Source organism: Pinus tabuliformis, chromosome 1_2 (assembly GCF_031772625.1).
Source record: "Pinus tabuliformis cultivar Carrire ecotype Pingquan chromosome 1_2, CPIR1, whole genome shotgun sequence".
In the NCBI taxonomy this organism is placed as follows: Eukaryota; Viridiplantae; Streptophyta; class Pinopsida; order Pinales; family Pinaceae; genus Pinus; species Pinus tabuliformis.
The window spans coordinates 133,367,816-133,390,194 of record NC_142298.1 but is presented as its reverse complement, the minus strand read 5'-3'; positions in this window follow the sequence as shown (position 1 = coordinate 133,390,194).

Sequence of the window (22,379 nt, the reverse complement as noted above, 5' to 3'; positions counted from 1 at the left end):
GAAAGTGGCCCAAGGTATTGTAACAAAGCCTATTCACAAATTAAAAAACTCTATGGTAAAGTGGAAGTAAATCTCCATGATTAGGAATCTTGTTCCATGTTTTTTAAATGTATATATGTTTAACTTATATATTATTTCTTTTTATAATTAATAATAATGATGGTAATTTAAAATAAATTTATAATTTAATTAGTTTTTATAATTTTTTCAATTTTAACAATGTGAAAAGTATCACGAAATAAGTATTGTGATGTTTATTATGGATTGTTAGATAATAAAACATATTTTCATAGATCCATCTCATTGTGAAAATTTCATCTATCACAAAAACTAAAAATTATTATTTTTTAATTGTTAATTTATTTAACAGTTTATTTGTTGTATGTTATGGCAAATATCAAATAATTGACACTGTGATTTTCACAAATAAAATTGCTGAAGAAAAAACGTTGGAAATTGAGAAAATCTAGAGCACACATAAAAATGACACCATTATTTTTGGACCATTGTCCCTGGAAAAACCTAACTTGGGAAAACTGGTGCAACAACTGAGGGTTTTATTTTATTAAACAACAATGAATTATGAGTACAATCTATGGATGCCCAATTGGCAGTCCAAACAACAAGAAAATCTGGCCCAAATTATTTAAGGGAATTTCCCTTCTTCCACAAGCAACCCCGACACAACTTCCCTTTAGAAAATTTGTCCTCTTAGATCCTCTTTGTCATCCTTTGCACAGTGCTTCCGCAAACCCTTGGACGTCCAAGCCCGGAACTACCCTCCAAAGTCATTCTTCTTGTCTCTATTGAGGAAACTGATTCTCCAGCCCTTTGGAAGACTTTCTTGACCTCTGGAAGTTGAATAGATTTTTCCTCTAGCCAAATCGAATAGCTTTTCTGAAGCAACTGCAAAGTCCCGTGCTGCCTCACTGGGAATAAATCAGTGTCCCCTCACTGTCTTTGCTTCCTCACTGAAGCTCGAACTCTCCGATAACTAATTGCTGCTACTATGGAAAATCGAATTCTCAAAGTGACTCCGGTGTATTCTCCATCACCACATTGATCCATTCTTATATCTCCCTGTTGGGACTCCAACGACCAAGGTTAAATCTTAATCAATGGCTCAAATCATTTTTAAATTGATTCGTGTGAGTTTCTAGAGAATTCTCATATTGCATTAATTTTGATTAATTAACCAGTTTTCCCAAGTTTAGACTTAGGAATCATTAAAAAATAGGCTAATAACCTAATTAAGTCACCTCTACAGGGAATTTCCATAAACGATTTCTGGGCTTCGGAGATCTGATGTAGTTTAGCCTCCACCAAATTTCGTGGCTAAAATACATCCGGTGCTACAAAAATTAACACTCCTTAGCGAGGACTGTGTTCTCTCTAGTTTTGCACATTCCATCACAACACCCTGTCTCTTTGTTACCTCCTGTCATGATGTTGATTCTTGCTGATGCTAACACTGTTATACAACTTCCAACTTTGCATCTGCACTGCAACTCCCTCTCATCTATTGCTGCTGCAACTGCAACTATTGCAATTGAGAAGCATCGAAAATATTGAATCCTATGTTCAGTATGATGCATTTGTTTCTCGAGTCTTTGACTACTACTAGTATTTGCACTGTCATTGATGAATCTACGCTGTTGCTGACTCTGTTATTGACCCACCTGCTTTGTTGTCAACTGTGCTCTGTGCTCCTCAATATCTAATTGCTACTAGTCTGCAAATGTCACTCTGGAATCTGACTGCATCAATTGACGCTGATCCACCCTGCTACTGAATACTATGGCCCCCCGTAGCAAGGTAATGATCCATGAGGTGGACTCATAAAGTACCCTGCCCAATCTCTGTAGCTATCTGGGGCTACAATTCAAAGTCACCCCACCTCAATTCTAGAGATATGGCTGTCATCATCGCGAAATCTTCCTCCAATGTGGAGGATAACCTATCTATCTCAGCATGTGCTGTCGCCTTGTCCTTCTTCTCTTGCTTGGACACTGGGTACTGTAGTGGCCAAACTTGCCACACCTGAAGCACTTGACCTTAGATATGTCCTTCTTCTTCTTCTGCTGCTCTCCCTGCCCCTGACTGGGACCCTTTGATGTGAGGGCCACATTCTCGTCCTTCTTCACACCCTTCGATCCGTTTCTACTGCTGCCACTGATGGAGTTCTTTAGAAGAGCTAGCCTCAACTTTTTCGGCTGCAAGTTAACCCACATTTTTCCCATCTTGGTAGCGTATATCTGCCCAATATACTTTGGACAAAGACTTGTTAATCCTCCAAGACACTGTTTAGTGCTAACCGTACTAGCTCTGAAGGTTGAGGTGCTGCCCCAACAACTGCAAGCTGGTCTCAGACTTCCTAAATCCTGGTGAGAAAGGGATTTATGCCTCCCCCCTTCTGCATCCTGATGCATCTCAACTTTTCTTCCAGGAACATCTTTCGTTGTGTTAGAGTCCTATAGTGATAGGATTCACAATTTTTGAATTGGCCGAGGCTAATTCTTGTAATATTGTACATACCTTTGCTTTTTGCAAATGTTTTCCATATTAAAATTAAAAAATGTAAAGAGGGTATGTTCTAAAAGAAATATCAAAGGAAAAGAAAAATAAGAAAAGATCAAAAAATGAAAAAAATGAACCTCAAACAAAAATAGATCATGAAAGTGTGCAAGTCCAAGTGCCACTACTTTTTACTTTACTGTCTTAAATAATGGTTATGTGCAGCTTGTCATATATGCCACAACCCATGATAGTCAAACTATTTAATATTGACTATTTCATGCTTTGAATTTCATGTTTATAGTTAGAGAATTAAAATCTGACCAAACAATTTAATATTGGCAGATCATTAGATAGGTAGAGAAATAAAAGGAGCTCATCAGTTTAATCTGAGCTCTTGGAAGATATAAGGCTAAAAGTAGATAGTTTGTTTTATAAAAGAAAAGGAAAGAAAAGGGTTTGCTAGCTTAAGTGCCCATCAAAGTGAAGAAAAAATGTTAGGGTAGGTAAAAGGGTAAGTAAAAAAAGGTTGCAGAAATACAAGTCATTTGGAGCATAAGCACTACTATCATACTTAACTATGTGTTTCAAGTGTGCAGGAGCAGTTATCAATGAAAACGTGCTCATAAGCTGATTTGCCTAACTCCCCCTTCATTGCATTTCACCCCCACTATATACTCACTAATTTCCCTTTTACCCCTTCATGGCTTATGAAAACCCCTTCCCCCTCATTTTTACTCCTACCCCTTAGTTTCACACATTTCCCTAATCAATTACTCCTAAAATCCATTCCCTAAGTGTGAAACCCCTTTCCCCCCTTTTAAAATCATGTTTTCACTTCAATAATTACCCAAAACCCCTCTAAACCCTTTATCCTAACTCTAAAAACCCCCCGCCTCACTAACTCCACCACTTAACCATTTTCTTGACTAAACTCGAGTTTAACCCGCCACCCTGGTGAGGTAAACTAACCCCGCTACCCCTAAAACTCCATAGTTTAATTAATCCGCACTTAAACATGGGTTAATTACTCTAAACCGTAATTAAAACCCATGGGTCCCGCTAACCTCCGCCCCATCGCCCAACCGCGCAACTTTCCCACGCGATGGCCATCCGGTCATCCACCCCAGATCCAACGACCATCGTCCATATCGCGCTCGCGTGATGTCCGACCTTTAATGGCCCAAGAGCACGTGATATGGGCGGTTTTGCTCAGGGCCGATTTGCCTGCGTGTTGGTCTCTGGCGTAGATCGCGTTCCCTCTGCAATATACCGCCCGAACCCCATAAGCGGTGCGATGGCCTCCAAAACCACCTCCCCACCAAAGTGAAAACCAACACTCTTCATAAAACATTTTTCCCCGCCATTTTTCCAACCATTCGCGGTTAAAAGCCTTCCGACCCCCATTTTCACCCTTTTCGCTCAAATCACACTACTGAACCTCTAAAGCACCTGCGCCTTTTGAACTCCTGCGACCAGCTATCAACTACCAGAGCCTTTTGACGCAACCACTGCACACCATCGTCATTGCCGAAGCCCTCTGCAAACCCCAATTGAAAACCAATTGCAACCCCGATCGAAAATTCCAGTTATTTGAACAAGAACCAAGAATTAACCTCTCTTTGAAGAAAGAACATTAAATTCTTAAAATAACTGAAAGAATTTGATTAATTTCTATTTAATTGAGAGTTTCCCATTCCCAAAGTACTAGAACCCCAACCTGCAAACTGCTCATACCCTACCCTGGTTATTCAATTACTGAAATTTCACTCCCAAAGCCATATAAAGCCCAATTTTCCACAATTTATTACAAAGATGGTTGCCCCGACCTCTCTGGATGTCAGACCAGTGACAACCCCTCATTTAGACATTGACCATTTGGCCCTGACAGACAAGGATTTTCAAATCAAAGACACAGTCACCCAAGACAACCTTCTGAGAATCCATTGCTGGGCCAAGGATAGGTTCCTAAACCATGCTGATGACATAAACCTTTGGGAATCAAGTTTGCCCAAGTATACATTCCCAGAAGTCCATCCATTCCCAGACATTGTACATTTCTGCCATGCATGTTACATCCCTAGCCAAAGGGCTATAATTGCCCCAAACCAGGACTTCTTGTTTTCAATTACTGCTGAGTCTATTAACCAGATGCTTCAAATCTAGCCCAACCACAATTTGACTCCTTTGTCCATTGCAAACTTGTTGGACCTGTACACCACATTGGACCCAGCTAAGATCAAACAAATATTTCAGAATTTCATCATTGAGGAGCGCCATACTCCTAAAGACATTCCACCCTATGTTTTTGCTATTTTTTCAGAGACTGACAGGAGAATAATCACCATGATCTCAAGCATCCTAGGATTCACATCAGACGAGTTTGTGGATGAGATAATCATGGCCTTCTTGTCCATTTTCACTCCAGGCTAGCCTCCTGCCATAATGTATGATTATGCCCAGTTCATTGCAGACAAAATGCATGAACAGTTCACTAGATTGCCCACTGAAAGAGTCTTCAAATACTCTTCAGTGTTGTTTCATATGTTCCTGTATTATCAAACAAACAAGTTCCCAGTGAAGATTTAGAAAACATATACCAAGGGAAAGGAAAGATTAGTCATCTACTGGACACCCTTGGTCCAGAGGTATAACACAACATTCACATACAAAGACTTCATAGATTGTTTTGTTCACCCTGTCATGAACATGCTGACTTTTAGCACTCAACCTAGAATCAATACTGAGATCAAGAGAGTATTGCAACTGGCAAAGAATAACAGAGTAGGATACTGGTACCTCTACTAGAATCATACTAAAATTAGGATCTATCGCTGTGAGTTACCCCCCTACAAATTTCCTAAGTATCTCCCAATGAGAATATTTGCCCTGGAATACTTCAGGGAAATGATAGGTGCGGATGAGGTCAACTTCCTAGCTGCTAGGAAGAAAACACAGTTTAAGATGAAAAACCAAATGCCCCCTTTCATCTGCAACACCAGAGAGGTTGGGCATGAAGCTGATAAGATACTCCAACAATTCAAATTCAAGAATAATTTCATCTGGAATTATGACCCTCATGGGGTTATAAACAAACTCAGACAAAAGGTCACGCTGGGACCTTACATCCACTACCCAAGACCTGACATTGAACAATATGCTAATCATTCAAAATGGGTAGAGAACGTGGATGTGGAGAACACCATGATTGACTTAGAGAAACAATTTGACCAAAGCTCTTTCTTGCAGGTCCCAGAGTTGGAAGAGCCAATGAATATCCCTCCCATCATTTAGACTCCTGTCAATGAGGAGAAGAATCCCAAAAGAATCAGGGAGGAAGTATCAAGCTCTGCCATGGAGACCACTGATCAACAGTTCCAACTAAGCAAAAGCCCAAATTGAATCCTGTGTCTGAATAGGAGGAAAACATTGCATCAACAGAAATGATTGATACTGATGCAATGGGGCAAAGGAGTAGACAAATAATTGAGACTGCTGCATCAACAGAAACATAACAACCCTCTTCTTCAAACACCCATATTATACAGAGACAGAAGAGTGTGGAGGTGTCTTCCTTTGTCAGGCCAGTTGACAAGGAAGTAGATATCAAGGAAAGATTCAAGGAGATTAAAATGAGGAATGAAAAGCTCAAGGCAAAGACTTATGCCAAGTACATGAAGATGACACCACCAAACCAGAGCAGATTGATGTTAGCCTTTGACATCAAAGAAGGTAAAATGCAGGTGTCTTTCTTATAGCCTAAAACCACAACAGACTACAAGAAGACCAACTTTGAGGTCTTAGCCAGGGATGTGCATCCCATAGATCAAATATAATTTCACAAGCAAGCTGGAGAGATGATCTACTCCACCCTCACAACAAAAGCAATGGCAACATTCAAGCTCAGGGACTCATTAGACAATGTGACAACCCAGTACAAACTGGAAAAAGCATCTTCCAGCGCCAAAGACACAAGGATCAAATCCTTAGAAGACCTGATCATTGAGCTGGGCCATGACCCAAAGGACATCAAGGCTGCTGAACAGTTAATTAAGAAGAAAAATGAAGACATTGCAGCCCTTAAGAAACAACTCAAGCTGCCTCAGTCACAACACCCTCAAACAAAATAAGTCCTAGAAAGCCAAACAAATCATGAAGAGATGATGGACTTGGTGCTGCAACTCAATGACCAGTTGAAGGAAATGGAAAAGGAACTAGATAGCTTGATCCAACTCAAACAAGCTAGTCTAGACAGTGCTCCTCCAACTGTCATTCCTACAGTGACCACAGTTGTGCCTTCCACATTGGCAATAGCATTAGCTCCCACTGGTCCAATGGCCACTGCATTGCCAGCAACAACAACAACTACATCAGCAATGGCATCAACAACAACAGGTACCACAGCTGATGAAGCAAACAAGCTGGTCAAGGCAATGGAAGAAATGTCCATTCAGACCAATGAAATGAACAAGTTAAAAGAGAAACTTACCAACCTGGGGACAGATTGCAGGTTAGTCCAGATCATGCATAAGGAAGAACAACAGAAGGCTACTAGAATGAATGAGAGAGTGAAAAGCCTGGAGAAAGAGTTAACACTGAGTGAGCCTTTGGGAAATGCCAAACAATTATTATGGGCCAATATCATTGACTCTGTCAATGATATTTGGCCATCTATCCAGGTCATTTTTGAGCAGATAGACTTAATCAAACAGGCTACAGAAGCCATCCAGAATGTCAAAGAAGAGCTTGGAGAAATGCCAAAGGAAGCAGTAAGAATTATTCAATTCCTCAACTCCAAGAACAAATATGAGCTACAAGAACTTGACATACTTGATAGGACAGGTACCATTTTGGAATTCAAGAGGGTCCTAGCCAAGAGAAATTAATGTTAAATTTAGAAAATACGTGTCAAACCATGCAACTAGCCGTTGACAGGTTTATGACCAAGTTCGAGCTTTTGAGAGAAAAGGGACTACCTAGTCCCTTAGTCATAAATGATAAATTGATGACACAGGAGGACTACAACAAGAAGATTAGGGAAGTAGCCAAAGAACATGCAAATACCTCATCAATGAGTGGTATGCCAACTGGCAGAGTATTATACCAGACTTTTGAAAATTTGTTTTACCTCCAGCATGAGGTGAAACACTTATTTATTAATAAGCCTACTTTTGCCTAATATACAGAGGCTGAAGAGATATATAGGAAAATGCTCAACATCCAGTTACTAGATGAAGAAACATGGCAATGTATGTTTTAACCCGTACAAAAATTACCTGCATACGAATTCTAAAACACAGAAAATAAACAATGCGAGCGCATAAGACATAAAACACATATACATAGAGATTTTCCCCTAGATCCCAAAACCGGGACTACCAGCTTGATTTTCATTATGTTCCTTTCAATGTTACAATACATATTTATACATGCCGAAGAATCCAATACCATGGACTGAAAACCATCGCATCCAAAACCATGGACCGAAAACCATCGCGTCCAAAACCATGTGCGAAAATCATGCACAAAACCATAGGTAGGTCCGCCCAACCTAACATAGGGTCCAAAACCAAAATTTTCCGGGGCGCTGCCCCAGACCCCATAGAGTGGGGTTATTTGCACCCCTCAAACCCCCTGTGACTCCCCCCGCTACGTAATCGGCACAACGAAGGGGGGGCTCTGCCCCCCCTCCTAACCCCTCGGTTAACTACGTGGGCTAGTCGTGGAAAGAATATAACACAACCCAACAGGCAAAAACTTTGTGATTTATTGTATTAAAAGCACCGTAAAAATATAAGTGTACAATAAAAAAGTAAATGAGCATGGTAAAAGGATGAAGACAGATCAGCATAGTCAAAGTGTATCAGGTGAAAGATGAAAGTCAAACAGACTATCCAGTGTGAAAGCCAAACAATCTGCAGCATAAAGGGCTAAAAAATAAAAGCATAACAACCAACAGAACCAAAATAACAGGGACAACATGAAACAGTTCAATAGCTGTCTCTATCTTCTTGCAAGAAGATATTTTCCTTTCCTAGATTAATTCTCAAATTAGTTTGAGATATTTTGTAATAAACTTTTTGTATAAATACTTCACAATTCGAAGTATTAAGGTGGATTATTTTACATTTGTAGAGTTATTGTGATCTTGAACCTAAGGGTGATTGTACCATTTTCAAGTCAACAGACTGGAGCAAGTAATAAAAGCATTTCGCTACAGGATTCATGTGATGAGCCATTTGCAGTGAAATACTTTCTTTGTGTGATTGTTTACCTTTATTATGTGTTTTCATAATCTTAAATGTGTTCTAAAGTCTAAATTAATTAACTGCAAATATCACTAAGAATTTGTTTAATTACACTCTGTTTTGCACAATAATTTATTTACATGTTTTCTTCTAATACCCGAATTTGAGAACCCTTAATTTCTCTCCCATCCCGGTTGATTTCTTTCATCTCTTCCAAAGTACGGCCTAGGGAACCCTTAATTGCTCCCTGGATCCGATTTGAAGCCATTCACCATTTAGCCTCTGAGATTTGCAGTAACTTATCTACCTTGCCCTGTAGACACTATTTTTAGAACTGAATCCAGTCTTGTTTGTCAGACATCTGATTCCATAGCCCAATGGTATAAGCCAATCCTCTGTCCATCTAAGTAAAGTGATCCTACCACCAAATTTTCAAACAAAACCCAAGTGCAAGCAATAAATAGCCTAAAATCATCTTAACTAAAACAAAGTTAAATTTTGAAGAGAGAGCCCTCTTTAAGCATTAGGAAGGCCAGGTCATGATCTCCAAAAGTGGTCTGTGGTTACCTTTGGTTTTTCTTTCTTCTTACTTCAAAATAATTATAAGAGTGATAACATTTTTGGCGACCATACCGGGGACTTCGATCCTCAGTCTCATAAAACTTTAAGGAAACCTTAAATCAAATCTTGAGCCCCTTAAGGTCATTATCTGAAGTAAAATTTTCAAAAATTCCATAAAAACAATTTAAAAACTTAAAATTTTGGCTCCTAAGAAGATTCACTATACCAGGGCAAACCCAGATCCAAACCCTGCAACTATAGTTGATGACCCAGACAGAATTCTAAGAAAACCAAAAAATGAAGAAACTCAGGCAAGTAGTAGCCAGCTAGCCAGAGCCAATTCACTCCTTGAGGAGTTGTCAACTTTAGAGGAAATCCCTTTTGATTTGTCATTTGACCTCTCATTATTTAGAACTAAATCTGAGAATGCCATCCATGAAACAGTCTTAGACCTTGAGTTTACTCAACTCATTGAATAAAAAAGGGTTATCCATCCAGATTTAGATAAATTTGTCTTGGACGCTTTTGACAAGTTAGAAGCTTTGACCTCTACATTGATCAACAATATAGATAGTGCTTACCTCTAGTAATCTGTTGTGCTAGCTGCCCTTACTGCTGCTGCCTCTCAAATTTCTGCACAATCTTCGCTCACTGTAAATACCCTTTCTTTTACCACAAATTCACCAATTGTATCTACCAAAATCCAGTCACCTAAACGAGTTATTAATCAACCATCTTCATCATCATCTAGTTCACCTCCATCAGTTTCGAGTCCTTCCTCAAGTACTACAACTCTACCCCCTAGTCAAGCCAGAATCACAACAATGGCAAACCGATATTCTCCTCTTGTTTTACCTGCACAACTCCATGCCATGCCTGCAGATTATCAGAGTAAGATTTTCCTGTTTGATGCTACTGGTCATTACACTGCCCAACAACATGTAAACAAGATGTCTGACTTTTTTGAGTTGCATGAGATAGATGAAGCAGATGTCCAAATGAGATTGTTTGCCCAAACTTTAACTGGGGATGTCAAGAAATGGTTCAAAGCCTTTCCTGCCAACCATATTGCAGACTTAGCCAATTTTCATAGGTTATTCATTGATAGATGGGAGAGAAAGAAAAACCCATTGCAAATACTTTCTGAATATGACAAATATTAGAAGAGTTCCTAATGAGTCAGTTCAGGACTATTGCACTAGGTTTAATAATATCTACAATGCAATTCCAGCCAACATTAAGCCTCCACCTGACCTAGCATTAATTAAGTTCCCTGATGGTTTTGATGCTGACATGTCATACCAGATAAGGGAAAGGAATCCTGAAACACTTGAACAAATGCAAAGCAATGCTGTTAGTGTAGAGGCCAACCTATTAGCTAAGAAACCACGAATGAAAAATGAAAATAAAGTTGTATTTAAAGAGGAAGCTTCCACTTCAGATGGAAAAGTAGATGTTTTACCTAAGAGTTTAGAAAGAATCCTGGATAGGATAGAAAACATGGAGAGGAAAAATCAATGGGAGAATCAACAACAACAACCCCCAATAAGAAACCCAAATTTTAGGAAGAACTCTAATGCTGGAAAGAATGCTACACCAGATCAATAGATTAGGCCCCCCTTCCAAGAAAACTATGTTGAGGATTTACGGAACCAAGAAGCAGAGGATGATGCCCAAATTAATTTTTACTAGAAACCAAAGAGGAAGACACTGTTTTTCTTACTCAAGAAGAACATGAGTTATATATGCTGCAGCAGTTGCAGTTAGAATCTGGTGAATCTTTTGATTTTAAACAGGGATATGAGTCAGCTATATATTAGGTACATAAAAAATATAGCTTGAGAAGCAAGAAGAATAACGAGACTCCCATTAAAAGATCTATCCAAACCCAGACTAAGATAATAAAAGAAGCTCCAGTTAACAAAGTGTTACAAATCCTTCCTAGGGGAACACCGGAGACTTCAACCCCTAGGATTGTAGATATAACCTCCACTGAAACCCAAACAGAGACAATTACTGAAAACAATCAAAATAAGAGAAATCAAGGAAAAACAATAGAAACACAGACTGAAATGCCTACCACTGAGAAACAGAATAAGGACACACAAACTGCACATATTAAGGAAGATCTAAATCAAACAAACAAACCTCAGCTCCCTTTCAACATCAAAAATGAAATAGCAAAATTAAAGATATCAGTTCCTTTGACCGAACTAGTAAAGAATGAATCTTATAGGTCACAGATAACTGAAACTTTAAACATAGGAGAGGGAGAGGATTCTGTTAACTTAAATGATGATCAACCTGAATTGTTGTTTGGCCCTGAGGCCAATGGTATTCATCAGCAAGGGGAAGTTCCTCCTTTTTACATCAGCCTAAACAATCATGATAAAATATTGCATAACGCTATGTTGGACTCAGGGGCATGCCACAATTTGATGCCTAAGGCAATAATGGAAAGATTGAACCTAGACATTACCAGGCCTTATAAGGACTTGTTTTCTTTTGACTCCAGCCAGGTTAAATGCCTTGGTCTAATCAAGGACTTATGTGTGACTCTTGTCCAGTGCCCTGCAAAGAGCATTCTAATGGACATTGTAGTTGCAGACATCCCACCGAAATATGGAATGCTTCTATCTCGCTCATGGGGAGAAAAACTACAAGGATCCTTGCAGTTGGATATTTCTTATGCCACCATATCTGTTTTTGGCCAACCGAGAAAATTATATATGGAGACCTTGATGAAATACATGGTTAGTAGTGAGGAAAATCCACAAAACTTTCCCATATACTCTATGCATTCAGATATGGACTCCTTTATATTATACAATGAAAAAAATGATAAAAAGGAAATCACAGCCAAAGACCTAAAATACAGAACAACTGACAGTGAGAACATATTTCATGAGTCACTTTGGCATTTAGACTTTGATGGGTTAGTCAATAGGTTAGGGGTTGGTGCAGGAGTGTGGATCCATAATATGGAGAATAATCATGCTGAGGGACATGCTTTCAGATTGAACTTCAAATGTACCAATAATATGGCCGAATATGAAGCCCTAATTCTAGGGTTACAATTGGTTAGGAAATTGGGAGCCAAAAGAGTTTCCATCATGGGAGACTCAGAGCTGATTATTAAACAGATTAGTGGTGAATACTCTGTGAACAACCCTAGGCTTGGTCGATATAGGGATACTGTTTTAGACTTGATCAAAGACCTCATGGAATCAAACTTTGCTGCCATTCCTAGAAAACAAAACATGCAGGCTCACAGTCTGGCCACCTTTGCTAGTACTTGTAAATTTCCATTTCAACCAAACCACCAGTACACTGCAGAAGTCAGACATAGGCCTGTTATACCAGACAACCTGAAGTATTGGCATATTTTCTCCCAGGATTCTCAGATCTATGATTTCATGAACAATGAAGGTGAGTTTTAGAATTGCAGATAGATACTCACTGTACAATAGACAATGATATAGAAAGTAGCATATATGTAAATATGTTTGATGTAGCTAAACCAACTAAATTTACTAGAGTAGAAATAGATAGTTTAGAGAATGTAGAGATTGAGGAAATAATGAGTGATGATCCTGAGATCCTTCATTTGAAAAATAATTTTTTGCCTAAAGGATTAGTACCTTTGGAAGATTTGTTTGACTCTAATGACGTAGCTAGGAAACCTAAGATGGGACCTCTTAGAGCTGACATAGAAGAGGTCAACATAGGGATTGAGGATAAACCAAAACTCATAAAAATATCAAAAGCCTTACCTCAAGAGGAAAAGGTTAAATACATCAATCTATTTAAGGAGTTCCAGGATGTATTTGCATGGAGTTATGAAGACTTAAAATCTTATGACACCAGCATAATCCAACACAAAATACCCCTAAAAGAAGATCATAAACTTTTCAAACAGAAACTTAGGAGGATAAACCCAATTCTTATGCCATCCATAGAGAAAGAGGTTAAAAGAATGTTTGATGCCCAAATAATAGCCCCCATTAGATACTCAGACTAGATTTCAAACTTAGTTACAACTAGGAAAAAGACAGGTGAAATTAGACTTTTTGTAGATTTTAGAAATTTAAACAAGGTCTCACTAAAAGATAACTATCCTCTACCGAAAATGGACCATATAATGCAAAGGGTAGAAGGCTCATCTAGGATTTCACTGTTAGATGGATTCTCTGGGTATAACCAGGTCTTAGTCCAACCTGAGGACCAAGCCAAAACTGCGTTTACTACTCCTTAGGGTACCTTCATGTATTTGAAGGTGCCTTTGGATTAATGAATGCAGGTGCCACATTTCAAAGAGCTATGGATATAGCTTTTGCCAAGGAGATCCATGATTTCCTAGTAGTATACCAAGATGACATTTCTGTCTTCTCCAAATCTGATAATCAACACCTAGATAACTTAAGGAAAGTATTAATCAAATGCAGGAAATTTGGGATTTATTTAAATCCTAAAAAGACACTTTTTGGTCTAGAAGAGGAAAAGCTGTTAGGACACATCATATCTAAATATGGGATTAGGATAGACCCCGCTAGAATAGAAGCCATTTTTACCATTTCCCATCCCCGAAACATTAAAGAGCTATAGTCATTTCTAGGCAAGATTAATTTTCATAGGAGATTCATCTCAAATCTAGCAGAATTAATTAGAGAGTTAAATAACATGCTAAGAAAGGACTCAGCAATTAAATAGATAGTGGAGGCCAAACAATCCTTTGAAGCTATTAAGGAAGATTTAACCAAAACTCCAGTCCTGATAAGTCCCGACTTTAACAAAGATTTTATTATTTTTTTCTTTTGCTTCAGAGCACACCATTGCAACAGTCTTGCTGCAAAAGAACAACCAAGAATATGAACAGCCAATAGCATTCTTTAGTAAATCCTTAAGAGTTGCCTAACTTAAATACAATATCATGGAAAAACAGGCATTAACTTTAGTAAAGGTTATCAAAGACTTCAGAGTGTACATTCTATACTTTCACATTAATGCTTATGTTCCAAACTCTGTAGTTAAGGACATTTTGACTCAAAATGGGCCTGAAGGAAAAAGAGGCAAGTGGATTGCCACAATATTATAATATGACATAGAGATAAATCCAACTAAGTTTATCAAAGTCCAAGGGTTAGCCAAACTCATGGCTGAATCGAACTGTTAGGTCCTTGATATCAACTTCATTAGTGCCCTTGATGATCAGGAGGAGATGGCGACTCCACAGATCAGTGAACCTTTTACTGATTCACCATGGTATGCAGATATTACATTTGTATTACTAAACCTACAAGCTCCTCCTGGATTGGCAAGAACTAAAGCTAGATTCTTAAAAATGAAATCATTAAGATATTGTATTCTAGATAATGCATTGTTTTGGAAGGACAATAATGGTATTCTTTTAACCTGTTTATTGAAAGAAGAAGCTAACAAGATTTTACAAGAGTTTCATGCAGGGGATTGAGGAGGACACTTGTACTGGAAGATTACTACTGACAAAATCTTGAGGGCTAGTTTCTATTGGCATACTTTGTTTGCAGATGTTAAAAAGCATGTGACCTCCTGTCATAAATGCCAGATTTTTGAGGGAAAGAGAAAACTTTTACCCTTGCCACTTAAGCCAATTTCCATTGAAATTCCATTTCAACAATGGGAGGCAGACTTCATTGGAGAAATACACCCAACCTCCTCAGCTCAGCACAAGTGGATTCTGACAGCCACAGACTATTTTACCAAATGGATAGAGGCCATACCTTCTAGGCAAGCCACAGACACTGTCATAATCTCCTTCCTAGAGAGTAATATCCTGTCAAGATTTGGATGTCCCTAGAAGCTCATTACTGATAATGCAGCTGCCTTTAAATCCAAAAGAATGATAGATTTCTGTAATAAGTACCACATCACCCTTGGCCATTCCACAACCTATTACCCTCAAGGTAATGGACTAGCAGAGTCATCCAACAAAAGCCTGGTCAATATTATTAAAAAATTGCTGGAAGATAACAAAAAGACATGGAACAAGAAGTTAGTCAATGCCTTATGGGAAGATAGACTGACTACTAAGAAGTCCATTGGAACATCACCCTATCAATTGGTTTATGGGATGGATGCAGTTTTTCCCATCATCCTTGGGAGTGTCAGTGATGAAGATCATCCAGGAATTACAGGTGGAACCAAATGATATTCAGAGAAGAATAAATCAGACCATACACCTGCAACAGACCAGAGAAGAAGTATATGTAAAATCATAGGTAATCCAGGAAAAGATCAAGAAAGTCTTTGATAAAAAGACTAAAGAAGATGATTTTTACATAGGAGATAAAGTCCTCAAGTGGGATTCAAGGAGACAAGACAAAGAAAAGCATGGAAAATTTGATTTTTTGTGGTAGGGGCCTTATGTCATTTATGGCTACAGAGGCAACAATGTCTTTTTCTTGACAAACATAGATGGATCAGATCTACCAGGAGGACTTGTTAATGGTAGGATGCTAAATCATTATTTTTCCACTGACTCACAATAATTAACTTTACTTTGCATCATTGTACATATCATTGCAAAGTGTAGATTGGATTGGATGGCAATCCTTTGAAGTTGAAGCCCGGAGAGAAGGCCCTGAGCTTTGAGGGATTCACTGTCATAAGTATCGATAAGGCAGAATCACCTAAGGACAATTTACAAGGTAACTACAATCACAATTCAAAGGCTACTGATCTTCATAGTTCTTGACATTTCACCAAAAAAATGCCATCCCCATGTGGAGCTACTGTTAGAGTCCTATAGTGATAGGATTCACAATTTTTGAATTGGTTGAGGTTAATTCTTGTAATATTGTACATACCTTTACTTTTTGCAAATGTTTTCCATATTAAAATTAAAAAATGTAAAGAGGGTATGTCCTAAAAGAAATATTAAAGGACAAGAAGAATAAGAAAAGATCAAAAAATGAAAAAATATGAACCCCAAACAAAAATAGATCATGAAAGTGTGCAAGTCTAAGTGCCACTACTTTCTACTTTACTGTCTTAAATAATGGTTGTGTGCAGCTTGTCATATATGCCACAACCCATGATAGTCAAACTATTTAAGCTTGCCTATTTCATGCTTTGAATTTCATGTTTATAGTTAGAGAATAAAAATCTGAACAAATAGTTTAATCTTCGTAGATCATTAGATAGGTAGAGAAATAAAAGGAGCTCATCAATTTAATTTGAGCCCTTGGAAGATATAAGGTTAGAAGTAGATAGTTTGTTTTATAAAAGAAAATGAAAGAAAATGGTTTACTAGCTTAAGTGCACCCACCAAAGTGAAGAAAAAATGTTAGGGTAGGTAAAAGGGTAAGTAAAGAAAGGTTGCAGAAATACAAGTCATTTAGAGCATAAGCACTACTATCATACTTAACTATGTGTTTCAAGTGTGCAGGAGCAATTATCAATGAAAAAAGCATGCTCATAAGCTGATTTGCCTAACTCCCCCTTCATTGCATTTCAGCCCCACTATATACTCACTAATTTCCCTTTTACCCCTTCATGGCTTATGAAAACCCCTTCCCCCTCATTTTTACTCCTACCCCTTAGTTTCACACATTTCCCTAGTTAATTACTCCTAAAATCCATTCCCCTAAGTGTGAAACCCCTTTCCCCCCTTTTAAAATCATGTTTTCACTTCAATAATTACCCAAAACCCCTCTAAACCCTTTATCCTAACTCTAAAAACCCCCTGCCTCACTAACTCCACCACTTAACCATTTTCCCGACTAAACTCGAGTTTAACCCGCCACCCTGGTGAGGTAAACTAACCTTGCTACCCCTAAACTCCGCAGTTTAATTAATCTGCACTTAAACATGGGTTAATTACTCTAAACCGTAATTAAAACCCATGGATCCCGCTAACCTCTGCCCCATCGCCTGACCGCGCAACTTTCCCACGCGATGGCCGTCCGATCATCCACCCCCAAATCCAACGGCCATCGCCCATATCGCGCTCGCACGATGTCCGACCTTTAACGGCCTGAGAGCACGCGATATGGGCGGTTTTGCTCAGGGCCCATTTGCCTACGTGTCGGCCTCTAGCGTAGATCGCGTTCTCTCGGCAAAATACCGCCCGACCCCTATAAGTGGTGCGATGGCATCCAAAACCACCTCCTCGCCAAAGTGAAAACCAACACTGTTCATAAAACATTTTTCCCCACCATTTTTCCAACCGTTTGCGGTTAAAAGCCTTCCGACCCCCATTTTCACCCTTTTCACTCAAATTGCACTGTTGAACCTCTGAAGCACATGCACCTTCCAAACTCCTGCGACAAGCTATCAACTACCAGAGCCTTTCGACGCCACCACTGCATACCATCCTAGCTGCCGAAGCCCTTTGCAAACCCCAATTGAAAACCAGTTGCAGCCCCGACTGAAAATTCCAGGTAATTGAACAAGAACCAAGACTTACCCTCTCTTTTAAGACATAACATCAAATTCTTAAAATAACTGAAAGAATTTGATTAATTTCTATTTAATTGAGAGTCTCCCATTCCCAAAGTACCAAAACCCCAACCTGCAAGCTGTTCATACCCTACCTTGGTTATTTAATTACTGAAATTTCACTCCCAAAGCCATATAAAGCCCAATTTTCCACAATTTATTACAAATATGGCTGCCGTGACCTCTCTGGATGTCAGATTAGTGACAACCCCTCATTTAGACATTGACCATTTTCCCTTGGCAGACAAGGATTTTCAAATCAAAGACACAATCACCCAAGACAACCTTCTGAGAATCCATTGCTGGGCCAAGGATAGGTTCCTAAACCATGCTGATGACATAAACCTTTGCGAATCAAGTTTTCCCAAGTATACATTTCTAGAAGTCCATCCATTCCCAGGCATTGTACATTTCTACCATGCATGTTACATCCCTAGCCAAAGGGCTATAATTGCCCCAAACTAGGACTTCTTGTTTTCAATTACTACTGAGTCTATTAACTAGATGCTTCAAATCCAGCCCAGCCATAATTTGAATCCTTTGTCCATTGCAAACCTGTTGGACCTGTACACCACATTGGACCCAGCTAAGATCAAACAAATATTTCATAATTTCATCATTGAGGAGCACCATACTCTTAAATACATTCCACCCTATGTTTTTGCTATTTTTTCAGAGACTGAAAGGAGAATAATCACCATGATCTCAAGCATCCTAGGATTCACATAAGATGATTTTTTGGATGAGATAATCATGGCCTTTTTGTCCATTTTCACTCCAGGCCAACTTCCTGCCATAATGTATGATTATGCCCAGTTCATTGCAGACAAAATGCATGAACAGTTCACTAGATTTCCCACTGAAAGAGTCTTCAAATACTCTTCAGTGCTTTTTCATATGTTCCTGTATTATCAAATAGACAAGTTCCTAGTGAAGATTCAGAAAACAGATACCAGGGGAAAGGAAAGATCAGTCATCTACTAGACACCCTTGGTCCAGAGGTATAACACAACATTCACATACAAAGACTTCATAGATTGTTTTGTTCACCCTGTCATGAACATGCTGACTTCTAGCACTCAACCTAGAATCAATACTAAGATCAAGAGAGTACTGCAACTGGCAAAGAATAACAGAGTAGGAGACTGGTACCTCTACCAGAATCATACTGAAATTAGGATCTATGGCTGTGAGTTACCCCCCTACAAATTGCCTAAGTATCTCCCAATGAGAATATTTGCCCTGGAATACTTCAGGCAAATGATAGGTGCGAATGAGGTCAACTTCCTAGCTGCTAGGAAGAAAACACAGTTTAAGATGAAAAACCAAATGGGCCCTTTCATCTGCAACACCAGAGAGGCTGGGCTTGAAGCTGATAAGATACTCCAACAATTCAAATTCAAGAATAGTTTCATTTGGCATTATGACCCTCATGGGGTTATAAACAAACTTAGACAAAAGGTCAAGCTGGGACCTTACATCCACTACCCAAGACCTGACATTGAACAATATGCTAATCAGTCAGAATGGGTAGAGAACACATTGATAGATATGGACAACACAGTGGTGGATGTGGAGAACACCATGATTGACTTGGAGAAACAATTTGACCAAAGCTCTTTCTTGTAGGTCCCAGAGTTGGAAGAGCCAATGAATATCCCTCCCATCATTCAGACTCCTGTCAATGAGGAGAATAATCCCAAAAGAAACAGGGAGGAAGCATCAAGCTTTGCCATGGAGACCACTGATCAACAGTTCCAACTAAGCAAAAGGCCCAAATTGAATCCTGTGTCTGAATAGGAGGAAAACATTGCATCAGCAGAAATGATTGATACTGATGCAATGGGGAAAAGGAGTAGACAAACAACTGAGACTGCTGCATCAATAGAAACACAACAACCCTCTTCTTCAAACACCCAGATTATACAGAGACAGAAGAGTGTGGAGGTGTCTTCCTTTGTCAGGCCAGCTGACAAGGAAGCAGATATCAAGGAAAGATTCAAGGAGATTAAAATGAGGAATGAAAAGCTCAAGGCAGACACTTATGCCAAGTACATGAAGATGACACCACCAAACCAGAGTAGATTGATGTCAGCCTTTGACATCAAAGAAGGTAAAATGCAGGTGTCTTTCCTACAGCCTATTGTACAGCAGCCTAAAACCACAACAGACTACAAGAAGACCAACTTTGAGGTCTTAGCCAGGGATGTGCATCCCATAGATCAAATAGAATTTCACAAGCAGGCTGGAGAGATGAGCTGCTCCACCCTCACAACAAAAGCAATGGCAGCATTCAAGCTCAGGGACTCATTAGATAATGTGACAACCCAGTAAAAACTAGAAAAAGCATCTTCCAGCGCCAAAGACACAAGGATCAAATCCTTAGAAGACATGATCATTGATCTGGGCCATGACCCAAAGGACATCAAGGCTGCTGAACAGTTAATTAAGAAGAAAAATGAAGACATTGCAGCCCTTAAGAAACAGCTCAAGCTGCCTCAATCACAACACCCTCAAACAAAATAAGTCCTAGAAAGCCAAACAAATCATGAAGAGATGATGGACTTGGTGCTGCAACTCAATGACCAATTGAAGGAAATGGAAAAGGAACTAGATAGCTTGATCCAGCTCAAACAAGCTAGTCTAGACAGTGCTCCTCCAACTGTCATTCCTACAGTGACCACAATTGTGCCTTCCACATTGGTAGCAGGATTAGCTCCCACCGGTCCAATGGCCACTGCATTGCCAAGAGCAACAACAACTACATTAGCAATGACAACAACAACAACAGGTACCACAGGTGATGAAGCAAACAGGATGGTCAAGGCAATGGAATAAATGTCCATTCAGACCAATGAAATGAACAAGTTAAAAGAGAAACTTACCAGCCTGGAGATAGATTGCAGGTTAGCCTAGATCATGCATAAGGAAGAACAACAGAAGGCTACCAGAATGAATGAGAGAGTGAAAATCCTGGAGAAAGAGTTAACACTGAGTGAGCCTTTGGGAAAGGCCAAACAATTATTATGGGCCAATATCATTGACTCTGTCAATGATATTTGGTCATCTATCCAGGTCATTTTTGAGTAGATAGATTTAATCAAACAGGCTACATAAGCCATCCAGAATGTCAAAGAAGAGTTTGGAGAAATGCCAGAGGAAGCAGTAAGAATTATTCAATTCCTCAACTCCAAGAACAAATATGAGCTACAAGAACTTGACATACCTGACAGGACATGTACCATTTGGAAGTGAAGAGGGTCCTAGCCAAGAGAAATTTAATGTTAAATTTAGAAAATAAGTGTCAAACCATGCAACTAGCCGTTGACAGGTTTATGACCAAGTTCGAGCTTTTGAGAGAAACGAGACTACCTAGTCCCTTAGTCATAAATGATAAATTGATGAAACATGAGGACTACAACAAGAAGATGAGGGAAGTAGCCAAAGAACAGGAAAATACCTCATCAATGAGTGGTATACCAACTGGCAGAGTATTATACCAGACTTTTGAAAATTTGTTTTACCTCCAGCATGAGGTGAAACACTTATTCATTAATAAGCCTACTTTTTCCTAATATACAGAGGCTGATGAGATATATAGGAAAATGCTCAACATCCAGTTACTAGATGAAGAAACATTGCAAAAAATTTGTGATTTACTGTAGTAAAAGCTCAGTAAAAATATAAGTGTACAGTAAAAAAGTAAATGAGCATGGTAAAAGGATGAAGATAGGTCAACATAGTCAAAGTGTATCAGGTGAAAGAGTATCAGATGAAAGATGAAAGTCAAACAGACTATCCAGCATGAAAGCCAAACAACCTGCCAGCATAAAGGGATAAAACATCAAAGCATAACAACCAGCAGAACCAAAATAACGAGGACAACATGAAACTCGCTGTCTCTATCTTCTTGCAAGAAGATATTTTCCTTTCCTAGATTAATTCTCAAATTAGTTTGAGATATTTTGTAATAAACTTTTTGTATAAATAGTTCACAATTCGAAGTATTAGGGTGGATTATTTTACATTTGTAGAGTTATTGTGATCTTGAACCTAAAGGTGATTGTACCATTTTCAAGTCAATAGATTGGAACAAGTAATAAAAGCATTTCGCTACAGGATTCATGAGACGAGCCATTTGCTGTGAAGTACTTTCTTTGTGTGATTGTTTACCTTTCTTATGTGTTTTCATAATCTTAAATGTATTCTAAATTCTAAATGAATTAACTGGAAATATCACTCAAAATTGTTTAATTACACTTTGTTTTGCACAGTAATTTATTTACATGTTTTCTTCTGATACCCAGATTTGAGAACCCTTAATTTCTCTCCCATCCCAATTGACTTCTTTCATCTCTTCCAAAGTCTGGCCTAGGGAACCCTTAATTGATCCCTGGATCCGATTTGAAGCCATTCACCATTTAGCCTCTGAGATCTGCAGTAACTTATCTACCTTGCCTTGTAGACACTGGTTTTAGAACTGAATCCAGTCTTGTTTTTCAGACATTCGACTCCATAGCCCAATGGTATAAGCCAATCCTTTGTCCATCTAAGTAAAGTGATCCCACCACCAATTTT